Raw genomic sequence first — 10,867 nt, 5'->3', positions numbered from 1 at the left:
GGAAAATCTTTGTACCTTTTACTCTTTTTTGCTGTGAAATTGAAATTGTTTTCAAAAAATTTTTTTTAATGGGGAAAAAAACAGCAACCCAACTTGGGCAATATGAAAGAAGATATAGTTTCTATGTGGTGCCACAGTCACCACAGGGGCCCAGAAGTCCAAGGCAAGACTTTGTATCTTCACAGCCATAGATCCACAGTGAATGGCCCCTCTAGGGCCAGGAAGGCTACTGTTTTCTCTGGGTCTTATAAGTACAAAAAAAGGAAAAAGAATGCCTGAGGCCTAGTGCTTCTGCTCCCTCTTCACAACTCCTTCATACCACACTTCCTCCCCGCAATGTGACTGGGTCAGAGGGTCTCCAATATCAGACATAAGAACCTCGAAAACTAGGTGCCTTATAGAGCAGAGGAACCCCTTCCTTCTCTTTGCCTATGTCCCATTTTATTTTTTTAAAACAACTTTATCGAGGTATAACTGACATAGCATAAACTAAACATTATTAAAGTGTACAATTTGATATTTTGACTTATGCACACACCTATGGGGCTATCACCCCAATTAAGGTAAAGAACAGGCCCATTATTCCTGGAAGTTTTTCTCCAGCATTTTTAATTCCTCCATCCTACCCTTTTTTTGTGTGCTCCTTATCTCTTTCCCCAGGCAACCATTGAACTTTTTTGTCAATATAGTTTCCATTTTCTAAAATTTTGTAAAAATGAATTCATATAACAGGGACTCTTTTCTGACTCTTTCACTGAGCATAATTATTTTGAAATTCATTCACGTTGTTCCTCTTATCAATAGTTTATTTCTTTTGGTTAGAGTACTATGCTATTAAATGGAATACTACTTCTTGTTGATCCTGTTTATAGTGAAGATGAACATCTGGGTTGCTTACAGTTTTTGACTATTACAAATAAAGCTGTCTTCATACAGACATAAGCATTCATTTCTCTTAGGTAAATACTAGGACTGGAATAGCTGGGTCATACAGAAGGTGTATGTTTCACTTTTTAAGAAAACTATTTTCCAAAGTGATTGTGCCATTTTACATTCTCACTAGCAGAATATAAGAGTTCTAGTTCCTCTAAACTATTGTCAACACTTTGGTAAAGCTGTTTAATTCTAGACATTCTAATAGACGTGTAGTGGTATCTCGTGGTTTTAATTTACAATAGTTAACAACATTAGTCATTATGTTTTCCTAATGACTAATGGTGTTAAGTATTTTTCATGTACTTATTTGTAACTGTATATCTGCATATCTTCTTCAGTAAAGTATCTGTTCAAATCTTTGCCTTTTTTTCAAAGCATGGTACTTTATAATTTTTAATGCATTAATACTACAGTGCATTCGAAAAGTACTGAGCTTCTGCAAATAGCTTTACATTTTTAAACAAATGAATGTGATTTTTTCACTTAAACAAGCATAGGCTTTTTATTATTTCCACAAGGTAAATATCACAATTAAACTATACAGTGATGGCCTTAGGAAACAATTACACACTTAGAAGATCCTAATCTTCATGTTATTTACACTGACATGTCTAATATCACCTAATCTGAAAGGTGAGCAAATGATATTCAGAATGTGACTGAATTTGTGTCAATTAATGACTGGGAATGGTACAGCTTTAAGTAATTACTTATAAAACACATATAGTAACTTAGTCTAAACTGAGAATTCCCTTTGCCCCCTCTCCTATGGTGTGGAAAACTTTAAAGATTGATGTGAAAGAGATGGGAGCCAATGCCAAGGCAGATCTTTTAAGATAACAAAGGAGAAACTGAGAAATGTATGTAATAAATTTTCAGTAACAGAGATGCTATCAATTCAACTGGTGCTGAAATCAGATTTTTAGGTCCTAAAACATTGCTTTCAAAATATTTTCTTGTATTCTGGAACAGAAATCTGAAAAAGGACAATGATTCCTTCAGAAAGCAATGACTCAATTCAGGTTGTTACTTTACATCTAAGCACCACTCAGAAATTGGACATAAAATAATTGATTCCTGTTTGCCCATCACTATCCCAGGTACATAGCTGAGAGTTCAGATCTTGATTACACAACACCTTCTCTGTCACCAGAAGCTAAGACTGTTCTGTTACAAATGTGACAGGTAGAATTCTCAGATAATCAGCAATCAATGCAGTGGGCATGGCACTCATCGGAACAAGGTAGTTATGAAGTTTGTTGTCTTCTATATATTCTGTAATGCAAATACCCAGGTTTTTATGTATCATTTTCATGAAAACTTGTCATTGCCAACTTGTCTGTTCTTTGCTGAGCCCTATAGGTTGATCATTATCATCCTCATTTAAGAGGAAAATTGAGTCAGACTAAGGAAGGGCAAAGAGCCTCTTTTGCCAAATGGGACTGGGGCCCTATGTCAGTCGACCCTCTCGCCTAGCACCTAACTAGCCTGATGATGAGCTTCCTTCATTACTGCCTTCAAACACCTCTGAGCTAGTTTCTGAAACTTTCACCACTAGGACTGGAACTAAGACTGGAACTGGATTTCAATCTGGAACAGGAACTCAAACTTGAACTGGTACCAAAACTGCTACTTCCACTAGAAACGCGCTCTTCCAATCCGTGACTCTGCCCTTTCCATATTTCAACTCGGTACTGAGCCACTAGGGTCTGAATCTCTATCCCTGTCCATAAAGTAGCTTAACTCACCAAAGCCTGTCATTATTTGCCTTAACATAGTCTAAACTGCAACAGACGTATTCTCACTTAAATCAGTATTTAATTATGAATGGGAATTCTGACGGTACTGACATAGGTTCGCACACCTACCTGCTCAGAACATAAAAATGTATGCCTAAAACCTCCTCCTTCACCTTCATAAATGACAGTGCTGTCTGGTGTCTGAGACCTTCATTGAGTTCTGCTAGCTATGCTATCTCTCTGCTGACATTAACCAGACTGAATAAAGAGCTATGATTAGAGGTCTCTGATTCTGTAGATTCTCCATTGCTGTTTGTGTCTGAAGAACCTGCCCCTTGAGAGGCATTTCTTGTTCCGGAGACTGCAGAAGGACCTCTATTTAGCAACTCAGGTCCAGATATTTGCTGTCTCAATGTCACATGGTGCCAAGTTCTAGAACTCCCCTTGGTCTCATTTACCAAAAGATGCTCAAAAGTCTGAGATGAGATACTATAATGAGATCTTTGTGCAATTTCCCCTGCAGAGGGGACCTACTTCTTTCAGCTCTTGCTCTGGTTCTCTGGTGGTCCAGGGTCTGCTTCTGGCCCTCCTCAGGTCTGTGGTAGGTGGGACTTCTGTTAATGCTTCAGTAGAGTTTCATTCAGATCTAGATGGCCTTGCAGAGGTCGATTCAGATCGTGGATTTTCCACTTGCCTTTGGCTGTTGTTTTCTATATTTTCTCCACTAGAATGTCTTGCTGATGGCTCGTTCTCACTCTCTGGATTTGGGCTCCCATTATTACAGTTACCTCTAAACTGGATCTGGAATCACCTGTTAGGATTAGTCCAGCTCACTGATTTTTAAGATTGCATTCCTCTTTGCCCACCTCCTGTGCTATTTCTGGTTTATCGATGGAGTTAAGCCAGTTACAGAGTCACCATCAGACACATCATCTGAAGAGTCTCCATCACTTTAAAACAAGGGACGGGGAGAAGGAGAAAAAGGGAACTCTATTTCCTCTGAATTTTGTGGAGGCGGGCCCTCTTTAATTTGTTGGAGTCCTCTCGGCAGCTCTTCCCCCATACTCTCACCTGGGGGGCCTAACAAATGGTTCTCTCTCATAAGCCCATGATCTTGTTTACAAACTGATAGCATGCTTCTTCCCGATCCTGTGGGTCCATCTGATTCCTGGGCTGTGCTGCAGACTGATCACCACTTTCTTTATTGTTAGAATCTGAGTTTTCCATCTTGATGAACAAGTGGAGAGTTTTTTGGTTGTAGGGTCAGGATCCGACTGGGTTGGGTCAGCTGCAGCTGCCAAGGCTCCTTCACTTCTCCCCCGGCCACTCCTCTCAAGCCGCCTCTGATGAGTGTCTGGTTGAGACTCGCCTCTCTCTTTTGCCTATTTTTTATTGAGTTGTTTTATTATTTTGGGTTTTGGTAATTCTTTTATACCAATAAAAGTTAGAAGTTCATTATCAGATATGTGATTTGCAAATAATTTCTCCCAATCTATGGCTTATCTTTTTAGTCATTTAGCAGTATCTTTCAAAAGACAGAAGTTTTTAGTTTTGTTGAATTATCAATTTTTTTTTCTTTTAGGAATCATATCTTTTGGTACTGTATCTAAGAAACTTTTGTTTACCTGTGGTCATGTTAATTTTTCCCCTATGCTTTTTCTAGAATTTTTAATACGTTATGCTTTATATTTGGGTCTATGATTCCTTTGGGGTTAATTTTTATACATGGAATCTCTTTGTTCATTGCTCATCTATAGAAATACAATTGAGTTTTCGCACATTGGTCTTTTATCCTGTAACCTTGCTAACTTCAATTATTAGTTCTAGTAGCTTCCTTGTAGTGTCCATAGAATTTTCCTCGTAAATGATCATGTTATCTGCAAATAAAGACAGTTTTATTTCTTTCTGTCCTTTCTCTGGATACTTTCATTTATTTATCTTATTTTATTGCACTGGCTAAAAACTCCTATACGATGTAAATAAAAATGGTGGTAATGGACATCTTTGCTTGTTCCTGATCTCAGAGAGGGAAAACATTCAGTCTTTCATCAATAAGACATTTTTTGTGGATTTTTAGTCCTTTATCATGTTGAGGAAGTTCTCTTTTATTCTTAGTCTGCTGAGAATTTGTTTCAGAAACAGATGATTGATTTATTTAAAGGTTTCTTTTCTGCATCTAGATACTGACCCTACCTTTATTTTCTTTTACTGTATTTTTCTGGTTTGGGTATCAAAGTCATGCTGGCCTCATAGAATGAGTTGAGAAGTTTTTCCTCTTTATCAGTTTTCTGTAAAAATTGGTATACAATTGGTATAGTTTCTTCCTTGCATATTTGGTAGAATTATTCATTAAAGCCATCTAGGCCTGTGATTGCCCTTGGAGGGTTTTTAACAGTTTCAATTCTTTAATAGATTTGTGCAATTCAAGTTTTCTGTATCTTCTTGAGCAAGTTTTGGTAGTTTGTGTATTTCAGGGAATTTGTTCTTCAATTATTGAGTTTAATTGGCACAAAGTTGTTTGTAGTGATGTCATATCTCTCATTCGTGATCCTGCTCATTTGTTTCTTCCTTCCTCTTTTCCTAACCAATCTGTCCAGAGGTTTGAATTTTCTAGGGCTGCCATAACAAAATACCACAAACTGAGTGACTTAAACAACAGAGATTTATTTCTCACAATTCTGGAGGCTAGAAATCCAAAATCAAAGTGTCAGCAGGTTGATTTCATTCTGAAGTCTCTGTGCATGGCTGACAGACAAAACCTTCTGGCTATGTGCTCACATGGTCTTTCCTCTATGCGCACCCTGTGTCCCTGTGTTTTTCTAATTTCCTTCCTCCTCTTATAAGGACACAGTCCTATTGAATTAGAGCCCTCCCAAACAGCCTCATTTTAACTTAATTACCTCTTCAATGGCACTATCTCCAAATACAGTCACGTTCTGAGGTACGAGGAGTTAGGACCTCAACATTTGAATTTTTTTTTTTTCAGGGCCTACTTCCCATACAAAACATTAAGAAATACACATAAAAAAGAACATAAAGAGCCATCATCCCCCAGCCCTGAATGGTGCAAACACAGTGATTTCAAAATAAAAGGAGTCATCCTGTCAGATTCATGTTGTGACCTGCTCTTGCTCCTTTCCTGCTGGCATATAAGGCCATAGGATGCTGCATGGTGTGAGATTAGTTGGCACTGACCTTTCTCCGATATCATAAATGATGCTTCTTTGCACCTACTTGTAGTTCTGCTTTGCACACATACAAGATCCTGAAGAGAACCCCCGCACACTGAAGGCGGGGAGGTCGTGTGGGCAGGGAGGGCCAAGGGGGGGCATAGGAGCACAGTGCCTGCCTGCTAGCAACCACACGAGAGAGGCCGGAGAGCACAGGAACTCACATGCTCACACACATGCATGCATGCACCCCACTGGCTTGTTCTGACTGCAGATTCCAACAGGAAAAAGCTGTGAGGTGTACACCCATCATCCAGCACTTCCCTCCTGGTGCCAGGGCTCCCTCACTGGGGAATAACCTGTGGTTTCCTCTCCCTTCCCTGAGTCAATAGCTACTGAGATGTGAGGAGCCAGACCTTGGCTGGATCAGTTATTCTGACCAGAGTCGCTGCCAGGCTTGGCTGGGCTTCCTCGGGCAGAGGGTCCACTAAGGCAGCCAAGGCCCAGGCCTTCCTCATTGTCACCAACACCCAGAGAAGCAAGGAGCAGCCTGAGCTACAGACTGTGGTGAGGTGCCACCTGCACCCAGGGCCACAGTGACATGGGCTGCAGCATGGATGAACCTCAAAACCGTGCTCACCAAAAAGCAGCCAGACATTGAAGGGCACACTCTGTATGATCCCACTGACGTGAAAGCGCCAGAAGAGGCAAATCCAGACACAGTGGGCAGGGGCCAATGAGGGGGGATGGGGAGCAATGAGTGACTGCCAATGGCCATAGAGTTTCTTTTTAGGGTGATGGAAATGTTCTGAATTTGACAGAGTTGGCAGTTGCACAACCCTGTGGATGTACCAAATGCCACCAAACTGTATACTTTAAAATGTTCTATGTTATATAAATTTCACCAAAATAAAAATGAAAGTTTTTTTTTTTTTAAATGAAGGCATTGGGTCAGATGGGTCTGTCTTCCCTCATGCTGAGTAGCAAGGTGGGCTGAAGGATCAATTTCTTGGAGGCCCTGGTCTGCTGAGTGGTGGCATTCAGGACTGTCAGGAATGCCATGGGTGTGTCCAGCTGTTCCAGTGTCTCCCACATCCAGCCGAGGGGTGTGTTTGGACCATGGGACATGGCCCTCAGGAAGGTCCCTGCACTCAGGCCTCACTGTGTATTGTCACAGCTCGAGTAGTCATGCTGGCCTAGCTAGAGAGTCCAAGGCTGCAAACGTTTGAATTTTAAGGTGACACAATTTAGTTTATAAGAGATTTATCCATTTTGTTGATTTTCTCAAAGAACCAGTTTTAGTTTTATTGATTTTTTTTTCCTATTGTTTTTTGTTATCTATTTCATTGATTCCTGCTCTGATTTCTATTATTTCCCTCTCTGTGTTTCGTGTGGCTTTCTTTTTCTAGTTTCTTAAGGTAGAAGCTGAAATCATTGATTTAAAAACCTTTCTTCTTTTTCAGAGCAGGAATTTTGGTGATATAAATTTCCCTCTAAGTACTGCTTTCACTTTCACTGTATCCCACATGTTTTTATATGTTGGTTTTATTTTCCTTCAGTTCAAATTAGTTTCTAATCTCCCTTTTGATTTCTCTTTGAAACATGGGTTATTAAAAAGTATATCATTTAGTTTCCAAATATTTGTGGGTTTTTCTGATAACTTTCTTTAACTAATTTGTAAGTAAATTTCCTTGTGCTCAAAGCATGTATTTTGTATAACTTGAATTCTTTTACATTTATTAAGATTTGCTTATTGACCAGAACATGTTCAATCTTAGTAAATGTTTTGTGTGCACATAAAAAGAATGTATATTCTGCAATTTTTGGGTGGAATGTTATAAATATGTCAATTAGCAAGTTGGCTCAATTTGTATCTTTTTTATATTATCTATATCTCTATTCAACATGTTCAGTCTTCTCAACATATGCAACCCAGTTATAATAACCACTTTAATGTACTTGTTTGCTAATTCTAATATCTGTCATTTCTGAGTCAATCGTGATTGATTTATTCTCCTCATTATGGGTCATGTATTTCTGTTTCTTTGTATGCTGGGTAATTGTTAATTGGTGCCAAGCTTTGGAATATTACTTTTTTGGGTGCTGGATGTTTTTATACTCCCATAAATTATCCTTGAGCTTTGTTCTAAGCCTTGGTTAAGGTACTTGAAAGCAGTTTAATTCTTTCTTTTCAGCTGTCTTAGGTGGTACCAGAGAAATGTTTAGAGTAGGGTTTCTTTGAATCTTTTTGGGTGGTTCTTTTCACGGCTTTAAGTAGTTTCCTACACATTTGTGCTAATCAAAACTTAGCTAAAGACGCTGAAGTTATGCTGTGCACATCTCCTAAGTTCTCTCTTTGTACAGCACTCTGTTCTCTAGTACTCTGTATTGTAAATTCCAGCTGCTTTGGGAGCTCTAGCTGTCATGTCATAGCATGTCTGCCACCTCAATGCATTAAGACCCCCAGGCTTTGCCTAGGTTCTATACGCTGGAAACACTCTCCAGGCAGTAAGCTGGGACAATCACAAGACTCACCTTCTTTGTTTCTCATCTCTCTGGTAAAGAGCACTGTCTTCATTTCTTGAAGTCCAGTATCCTGAAGCTCAAATTTTGTCCATTTTTTCTTTTTTCTTTTTTAATTTATCAATCTACAATGTAGTTGATTTTTGTGGCCCTTTACCAATTCCTCCTTTTTCCCCCTTCTCCGACTCCATCAACATCATATCTGTTCACTTATCTTAACAAGTTCAAGGAATATTGTGATTGTTGTGTCTTTTCCCCCCATTTATTTGTTTGTATATTTTTTTATTTTAATTAGCTCCCACATATAAGTGAGAACATGCAGTATTTCTCTTTCTGTGCCTGGCTTATATTTTGTCCATTTTTTCAGTGTTTTATGTGGGAGAGCAAATAGGTTTCCTGTTACTCTATCTTGGTCAGAAGTGGATGCCCAAGGGTCGATCTTCTTATTATAGAAGGATGACTTACATTTCTTTCAGTAGAAAAACCTCATGTTGTTTCATTCACATTGCCACGTATTTTTGACCTGCTGCTCCTTTGTATTGTCTTCAGTTACGTGTGCTTTTCTCTTTTGTCCACATCCTATATATATCTAAAATTACCAGAAAGATCTCATATGGCCTCACTGGTTTCTATTTGATGACTCTTTATTTTTATTATAATCCTTCCAATTGCACAGCCAGAGAATATCAATCTTTAGAATAGGTATAGAGGGAGGATAAAGAGGGGAGTGCATGCATCGGAATCAACTGTGGACATTTTCCAGACTACAAACCCTTCACACGGTTTTCTTATGTTTCCTTGCTGGAACATTGTTAACTTAGTGATAAACTCTGCATTGTTACTGATTAGAAGGTAACTCATCCCCTCGTCAATATTTTCAAAATGTCATCAGGGGATCATCCTCATGCTTGCTAAAAGGATATATTCCTAGGCCCAATACTAGACTTCCTAGAGAATATTTGGGAATGGAAACCAGAAATCTTATTTTTAACTGTCTGCCCAAGTGACTCCTCCTATACGCCAAGGTTTGAAAACCACTCCTTGGGGGAAGGAACTTCATATAGACTTGGAAACATATTCTATTTCAGGGCTTCCAACCACGAAAGCATATCTTTTTTTTTCCTCTAAATGTTTTAAAAGTTTTCTTGTCTATTGTCTATGATATATACTCAACTATTCCAATTATTCCCTTCTTTTGTTTTTGGAATTCCAAGTAAGGATAGTCAGGTAGTAATATTATTATAAATATATGAAACCATGATGTGTAGTTATAAGAGCAGAATATGGGAATAATATGACTCTGAACTTTAAAATTTCTGACAAGTTTTATTAAAGGCTCACATTTTATCACACATAATTAAATTTTCAAACATTTCTATATACAAAGTTTCCAAAAATGCACCATGCACATTTTCAAGAGACAGGATTCACCTCACAGTGCTAGATAATTAATTTAGAAAGTTATTTTTTAAAAAATGTTCATCATGATTTTATAAATCAGAATTTTTAATTATTTGGACTTTTCTAAAGATATGTAGTCATCAGTTTAAATGAGGAATCTCCCAAATGGAAGAATATATGCGACATCAAATGTGATCACCAAAAACATTAAATAATTTATATGAGTAATATTAGCATTGTTAACATTTTTCTTTATACTGTTCTTTAAGAAATGTTTATAAAGTCAATGTGATAAAAGTACAATACTGGGAAATTCCACTGAACATGCTTATTATTTATCATTGTTATAAAAGCAAACTGAAGTCCCACCTCCATAATTAATGCTTTCTATTTTTATTTATTCTTTGGATGATTACAACCCAAGGTAAAATTTTAGTATACATAAAAAAAATCTTTAAATTTCAAAGAGAAGCATTATTATTTGCTCTCAAGTAAAGAATAGCACTGTGAGTCATTGGCCATCAAATGGAAAAATGCCTTATGATAAACAATGCTTCATTTTATTGTTGATATGAAAGTCCTAACTCTGAGAGTAACCTAGGAAGCATTGTGAGTGGTTTTCTGTGAAAAGAAATAAAACCAAATGATCAATGAAGAGACTAAAGTATAATCCAGACTCATGATCAAGCAGAAAGCCTCATATCCTAGTTTTTCCAGCCAGACTGACAAAGGATGTTAAAGTTAAATGGGATCAGGGTGGTGGGGGGCTGAGGGTCTTGGCTACGCACCCCTGACACCTGCAACCAGCAGTGATGATCACTGAGCCACCACAAGAAGCACCCTGGGCTCCTGAGCTGGGGCAGTGGCGGGGGTGGGGGAGGCGAGGGCTTCAGCCACATCCCCTTGACATCTGCACCCAGCCCAGCAATGACCAAGACACCCCTGGAAGCCCTCTGATCTCCCCTGCAGGAATGAGGGGCGTGCCACAAGCCTCAACCCTACCCCTCTTCCTTCTGCCTTCTTTCACCCTATTTTCTTCCCCTTTTCCCTCTTCCTTTCCCCCCAACTACTCTGCAACAATATCATAGAATGTAAAAA

General features: G+C 38.6%; 1 pseudogene; it reads right to left on the bottom strand.

Annotated features, from left to right (window-relative positions):
• Positions 1-2,063: 2,063 nt before the first annotated feature.
• On the bottom strand, positions 2,064-3,902 carry LOC134364361 (E3 ubiquitin-protein ligase RLIM-like; annotated as a pseudogene).
• Positions 3,903-10,867: the final 6,965 nt, after the last annotated feature.

Source organism: Cynocephalus volans, chromosome 16 (assembly GCF_027409185.1).
Source record: "Cynocephalus volans isolate mCynVol1 chromosome 16, mCynVol1.pri, whole genome shotgun sequence".
NCBI classification, from domain to species: Eukaryota; Metazoa; Chordata; class Mammalia; order Dermoptera; family Cynocephalidae; genus Cynocephalus; species Cynocephalus volans.
Note: the sequence above shows the minus strand (reverse complement) of the source record. Positions and strands in the feature narration are given on the sequence as shown.